Source organism: Galleria mellonella, unplaced genomic scaffold (assembly GCF_026898425.1).
Source record: "Galleria mellonella isolate WM207_F2 unplaced genomic scaffold, CSIRO_AGI_GalMel_v1 utg132, whole genome shotgun sequence".
Lineage (NCBI taxonomy): Eukaryota > Metazoa > Arthropoda > Insecta > Lepidoptera > Pyralidae > Galleria > Galleria mellonella.
The window spans coordinates 4,648,318-4,656,215 of NW_026441989.1; the positions used below are offsets into that span (position 1 = coordinate 4,648,318).

Sequence of the window (7,898 nt, forward strand, 5' to 3'; positions counted from 1 at the left end):
ACAAACTCAATAAATCTAAACAAGATTGTGGTAGGCTTTCTAACGTTGGATTCCAGATGTGCTAGATAAATTGAATGTTGCATTTATAATAACAGTTTTAGGGTTTATTCTGAAATTATATCATAAATAAATAATTATTAACAGAATAGAATAAGCAGTTATGGTAATTGTGCTTATTCTTAATTTTTTTAAATGGTCTTTAAAAACTGCACTTATAAGTAAAATCAATTATAGAATTAAAACATAATGGCTTTTTCGAATCGGCTCAGATGTTGACAATGAAATATTTAATTGAAAATAATTGACAATTGAAAATATTTAATATTAAAATCTTGAATAAGTGTATAAATTGTTACAATGTACATCTACACTGTACAAGTGCAGCTTCCCGTCGGATGCATGCAGCTTGAGCTGGGATACCGTATGAAGGAGGAAACTGAGAGCTCGTTACTTTTTTGTGACGCATTAATAGCGGCTTTAATTAAAAAGTTGCAGTTATGGCATAAGGTTTCACGGAGCTTTTGTCAGCTTCATTCCAAACCAGGATGAGGTAAAACTTTTTTTTGTTGCATTGATTATCGCTATAAAAATAATGTTAGAATATTTACGTAATAATATTTAAACCATAAATAAATAATATTAAGTTGTAATATTTTATAATATTAGTTCGTAAGCTTCATTTTCCTTTTTTTTATTTAAAGGTAGTTTTTTAATCAGTTTAATATTAGGTACTAGATATATCAAGTAAACTTTTATGACTATTCGATGATTTAATTATGACGAATAAATGAGTATGTGTATTTATTTGTAGCTATTGAAGCTTTTTAGTTACCATTTTATTTCGAACTAAATTCTCAATTACGAAAGTGGCAAAAGAAAACATCGTAAATATGTAACCTGTCTGTAAGTTGTCTGCGAGATGTGTAACTCTTTATTATCATATGTTTAAACGGATGAATAGATCTGAAGACCTATATTCAATTTATATAATTTTTATTTCATATATCTAGATTTACGTATTATGATAGTTATTCCAAATCATGCAAGCAAAACTATTAGTTGTCTCTGGAATGAAATACAATATTAAATCTTTAACCACGCAAAAATATGATGATTCACAACGAGCATATTTGATTGAAACACTTTTAATTATCTACTTAACTTCAGGTTATATTCAGTAAAAACTTTCCATCAGTTGGGCTTGTTTGCCATTCCAAGTCGGATAAAAAATTAAAAGGAGAGTTAATTAAAAACCTTTAATGAATGTGTTTAAGTGAAGAGCTGAGCTAAGTATCATGACTAAACTTGTTACTTAAATAAATATAATACTTAAAAATGTAATAAAATACGTGAGCCATATTTAATATACTTAGTTTCCAGAACTGTCACTATCAGTTACTGACTTATATATATGACTGCATATTATTTGTGAAATATTCACGATTAACATATAACTCAGCGTGTTCCACCGCTACTTCACCTGTGAGTGAGCAACTAACGAAGAACCCCTCAGAAACTTTGTTTTACGTAAGCACCGCACTCGCTTTGTGAATTAAAACCGGCGCTCCTTTCGCACTAAAACGCCCCTTAATGAAATGCGATCGTCGCAAATTCGTCTAAATTTCCGCAACAATGAACTGTATGCCAGACGCCGTTTCGCAAACGGCGCGTTACTCGCCCGCCCGCATAACGAGAGGTTAAATTAAATAACAACCAAACTTTGAGAATCCCCGAAGGATCAGGCGTATGAAGTACTCTATCTGTACTGTAGCGTGAACCAATAGAGCTATATTAGTTTGATTCCTATCGAAAGTTTCTGACCACAAACTGCTTGTGACGGGCTTAGAAACTGTGAGAATCCTTACATGTTTCTTGATACTTGCTCAGACTTTCAATATGTGCACACTTCATCGCATAGATATTAATAATAATGTTCAAATATTACTTCAGCGTGACTTGAATAATAATATTGATACACTTGAAAAAAAAAAACATTATATAATAATGCCATCGATTTAATACAATATATTATTTAAAGAGAACATTTATATTTATAACTTGCGATGATAAATATTATAATTGCCCAAAATAATTGTAAGAAAATCTAATGATTATGTAAATACAAAAACTTATATATATGAATAAGAAAAAAATTGTAGAAAAGAAACATATCTGGTCTATTCCAATCACATGGATCGATCGTACAAAATCAGTGTTGATTAAATAAATCAAGCAGCAATCTATCTGTTCTTTGCAACTCTTTTTTCACATTACGAATAAACAAACTGATCGTTCAGGATATTGTTGATGTACACAAATGATACAAGGATACAAGTAGAAACGTTGTCAAGAGATATTTTCAGGGTCCACGAAGCACTCTTGGTGAAATTCATTGCCCATAATGAAATTATAGGAATAACTAGAACTGGAATGGAACATCGAGTTGTTATTCAATAATGAGGACCGTGTACTATTGGTTTTCAATCCATATTTCTAGAATGTCCTTAAGTTATTGGGTTTAAATATACTTAAACGATAATCTATACCGTTGCTCCATCGAAGCCAAAGCTAAGAAGGACTTTACTAATACCTAATTGCACTAGATTAAGTGAAGCGCCTAACCAAGTTGGTCACTAGAGATTACAGTGTAGCCTATAATTATGTTAAATAATAATGAATACAAAACAGTTAATGTTGTCTACTTTAAATTTATTTTCGGTATTAAAATCCGGTATGCACCGATTTTATATTAGAAATTGTTGCGTACTGTTACAATGAACCGACAGTTAAAATCAAAATCGGAACTGACTATGAGATTTATGGAAACGTTTAAATTTTAAAACTTTAATATATCATCGCTATTACATAATTTTCCTAACAGTAACAAACTAAAATTCAATATCTTTTAATAAAATTAGAATTATTTGATTTGGGTTTATACGTATTTGGTTATTTTAATTAATTTGTGGCGGAAAAAAATTGCGTTATAATATCAAATTGCTGTTGTAGATCTTCGAATTTGATTCCAAACTTTATTGGATTTTTTTTTTTTTCCTTTAAAATATATTATTTCATAAATACAATTTTTTACCAAATGATACACTCGTATATGTAAGTAGATATAGATGGAGTCACTCTTGCGATATAACCTTTTCTTATTATCTATGGATAATAATATTTGGAAAAGAGATAAATATTTTTAGATTTTAGCTGTATAGCTATATAGCAAAGTATACCAGTTAAAATCAAAATCGGAACTGACTATGAGATTTATGGAAACGTTTAAATTTTAACCTATCTCACAATTTTTATATAAAAAAAAATATTTATATAATTAATATATTTATTAATTATATATAATTATTTATATAATTTTATACAAAAAAAAATTCATTATTATTTAACATAATTATAGGCTACACTGTAATCTCTAGTGACCAACTTGGTTAGGCGCTTCACTTAATCTAGTGCAATTAGGTATTAGTAAAGTCCTTCTTAGCTTTGGCTTCGATGGAGCAACGGTATAGATTATCGTTTAAGTATATTTAAACCCAATAACTTAAGGACATTCTAGAAATATGGATTGAAAACCAATAGTACACGGTCCTCATTATTGAATAACAACTCGATGTTCCATTCCAGTTCTAGTTATTCCTATAATTTCATTATGGGCAATGAATTTCACCAAGAGTGCTTCGTGGACCCTGAAAATATCTCTTGACAACGTTTCTACTTGTATCCTTGTATCATTTGTGTACATCAACAATATCCTGAACGATCAGTTTGTTTATTCGTAATGTGAAAAAAGAGTTGCAAAGAACAGATAGATTGCTGCTTGATTTATTTAATCAACACTGATTTTGTACGATCGATCCATGTGATTGGAATAGACCAGATATGTTTCTTTTCTACAATTTTTTTCTTATTCATATATATAAGTTTTTGTATTTACATAATCATTAGATTTTCTTACAATTATTTTGGGCAATTATAATATTTATCATCGCAAGTTATAAATATAAATGTTCTCTTTAAATAATATATTGTATTAAATCGATGGCATTATTATATAATGTTTTTTTTTTTCAAGTGTATCAATATTATTATTCAAGTCACGCTGAAGTAATATTTGAACATTATTATTAATATCTATGCGATGAAGTGTGCACATATTGAAAGTCTGAGCAAGTATCAAGAAACATGTAAGGATTCTCACAGTTTCTAAGCCCGTCACAAGCAGTTTGTGGTCAGAAACTTTCGATAGGAATCAAACTAATATAGCTCTATTGGTTCACGCTACAGTACAGATAGAGTACTTCATACGCCTGATCCTTCGGGGATTCTCAAAGTTTGGTTGTTATTTAATTTAACCTCTCGTTATGCGGGCGGGCGAGTAACGCGCCGTTTGCGAAACGGCGTCTGGCATACAGTTCATTGTTGCGGAAATTTAGACGAATTTGCGACGATCGCATTTCATTAAGGGGCGTTTTAGTGCGAAAGGAGCGCCGGTTTTAATTCACAAAGCGAGTGCGGTGCTTACGTAAAACAAAGTTTCTGAGGGGTTCTTCGTTAGTTGCTCACTCACAGGTGAAGTAGCGGTGGAACACGCTGAGTTATATGTTAATCGTGAATATTTCACAAATAATATGCAGTCATATATATAAGTCAGTAACTGATAGTGACAGTTCTGGAAACTAAGTATATTAAATATGGCTCACGTATTTTATTACATTTTTAAGTATTATATTTATTTAAGTAACAAGTTTAGTCATGATACTTAGCTCAGCTCTTCACTTAAACACATTCATTAAAGGTTTTTAATTAACTCTCCTTTTAATTTTTTATCCGACTTGGAATGGCAAACAAGCCCAACTGATGGAAAGTTTTTACTGAATATAACCTGAAGTTAAGTAGATAATTAAAAGTGTTTCAATCAAATATGCTCGTTGTGAATCATCATATTTTTGCGTGGTTAAAGATTTAATATTGTATTTCATTCCAGAGTTGGGTATTAGGTATACTTTTAATAATGACAAGAACTCATCCAAAAATGACAACCACTCCATACCGACGATTATTGGAGCGGGCGCGCTTTGACGGACACGATTCAATCTGGTAATCGGAAATGGGCATTGTGCAACAAAGGCTCTTTTGTCCCCCACAGAGCACCGCCCGCGCCCGCGCCGCTGCCTACCTCGCTGTCCGCGAATATTCATGATCATTCAAGACCATCACGGTTATATTCCGCTCACACGAACATTGCCATCCACACGTAATCATATACACTATTACTCTTTCAAAAGCGATACACAATATTCCTCGTGATTTCTACATCTCATTTTGAGACAATCCATGACAATCGAACAAAGGAAATGTTCCACAATAGTCTGTTCTAGAATGGATCGATAAGGTTATCTGTCCATCACTTCAATGCGTTAATGGAGAATACGGTCACATTGGTAGAAAGAAATTAATAATGCAGCTAACGTGTAAAGTGGAAGAAGGGAAAATTGCGGTTAAACTATTTAAGGTAATGTGGACAGACTTGAATGGAAAAGCTTTTTTTCTTGAAATCCCGCATCTCAACTACATAGAAATATTAATAACCGCAACATAGGTATTAACATCTGGCTTTTTATCACTAAGTTGATACTATCACCGCACTAGTTTCTCCACTTGTATAGGTTAAAACACTTCAAATGTTACCAAAGTATTATCAGGATTCAACTATATTGAATATAGTAATAGAAAAACCTTAAAATGTCTTCACAAACTATGGACAAAGGAGGCAGGAGCGTTTGAAGTGGGTGGCCCAGTGAGTGGACCGAGATTTACAAATCTCTATTGAGGACAAGAGGGCACTTGACCCTTTTGCTTGGACCGTATAGCCCCTGACTCTCAAGTCTCTAATCAAAACTGTGATTTGAGTTGTTCACACCATACTCGTCCACCAAAAAGATTCCATGTAATAAATCTATATAATAGGTAATTTGACACACCATAATAGGTACCAATTTTACAACTTCAAAGACGCTCCGAAATTTTGCTTTATAAAATGAATAAGACATGTGATTTCGAAAGAAAGCTAATAAATGAGATCGGCCTTGTTGCCACTGACAGCTCCAGATAGAAAAGAAGAAAGATGGCTGTCTCCCAGGAGATCATCTTCAAAAGAAAATAAAGCTTTAGTTATTAAACTTTAAAACGGGCAACAATATTCGAAGTAAGTGAATTAATAATGTATAACATACCTAAACATATATTTATAAACATAGTATTAATTTTAGCTATAAATATTTAATTGTGAATAATATTAAACTATTAATATTATTATATTATTATATACACATTACACATATATAAATTAAAAGCACTAAGACTTATTAATAATTATAAAATTACTAACAAAATTGGAGATAATGTTATGATCGATATGAAAACCACTATGTAACAATCCGATTTCATTTCATTTCATTAGCAAAGACTTGATGAACAAAACATTCAATTAATCTATCACTGAATTAGTCTCAAGATTATATTTTAGGTGCTACTGTTAAGCATATTTTTGAATTCAGTTTTTTCAAGTTATATACAATATTTAATGCAGAAATGGTTCCGGAAAGAGAAAAATTTGATTATTGTCAAGGTGAGGTAATTGTTGGCATGACTGGATGGATGCACAGCGTCCATAGTCACGGCGGTGACGACCGCGGCGGTGGCGGCAGCGGCCATTCAACTCGCCGGTGCTAGTGGCATCGTGGCCTCGCGTTGTCCGTACGGGCTATATTGTACTCCACTATACAGAATTAATGCGGATAATATGCCTATCTGTACTACGCATAATAATACGGAATTAATTCAATGTCGTACATCAAACACATAAGCAAAGTATTAAATTTTACTCGAAAACATAAATTTTATTTTGTGAAAATAAGAAGAACTGTATTCATACATTTTTATGAATTGTTGTATTCGTGTATTTAAAATCTATCATAAATAAACAAACTATATCTTACAGAATGTAATAGTTCTTACCGATTCATATATCTCTTACTGAGTCTAATAAAAGTAAATATTTAATAAATTATCTAAAGATTGAAAAAATTTAATAAAGAAATTTTGATGCTTCACTTGTGGTTAAATTTTAATTTCTATAATCGTTGTGAGGTCTCTGAACAAAGACAGGTTTATTATTCGAATGTAATATAAAATGACATTGCAGATTTTCTCATGCGAGATTTCATATAATGAGCTTAATTTCTAACACACAATACCCTCCTTACTTCGCTCCGTTTCCCTTCTAAATTGACTTATCATCTAACATCTAAACTTTGTTCGAAAAAATATAATAGAAATGAGATCTTACGTTAATTAAATAAGTAGACCGAAATTCAGCACTGTCTCACACCAGTGTAATCCATGCGGGATTTGTGTACATCGTCATTTCAATTGACTAAGACAATTTTGCACTTAAATCGTACTTGACGACATTACTGACTGAGCCGGTATCCTATGTGATCACTTCACGACACTTTCAAGTTAACATTTTAATTCGCAAACAAATGTTAGACTCAATCGCTTTTCAATTTGTCACTAAATAAGAGCACAACAAGTGTTATAAACAAAAGGGAGTTTCGCGAGCGCAAGTTGCGTGATCGGGGGCGGCGTGCCACCTGTCCCTATCACAGTGGCGAACACGTCTCTACTGCCGTCAACCGGCCGCTGGTGGCTCGCTGCCGATCTTGTATCCACAACTCAGCTCACCAATATATCTCTCCATCGCACGATAGTTTGTAGTCATACTTACTACAAAGCTGCTTACGTTAATATTAGTAGAGCATTTCCTCAGTAAACAAGCAATGTACAATAAAATATTTCTTTGTACAAGAAAAAACTTG

General features: G+C 32.2%; 1 protein-coding gene across 1 annotated transcript in view; it reads right to left on the reverse strand.

Moving 5' to 3' along the window:
• Positions 1-7,693, reverse strand: part of LOC113518198 (band 4.1-like protein 4) — a 61,045-nt gene extending 53,352 nt beyond the window's left edge. The window contains 1 exon segment of the mRNA XM_031913162.2: positions 7,367-7,693. The gene's annotated coding sequence lies outside the window, so the exon portion shown is untranslated.
• Between the last annotated feature and the right edge of the window lie 205 nt (positions 7,694-7,898).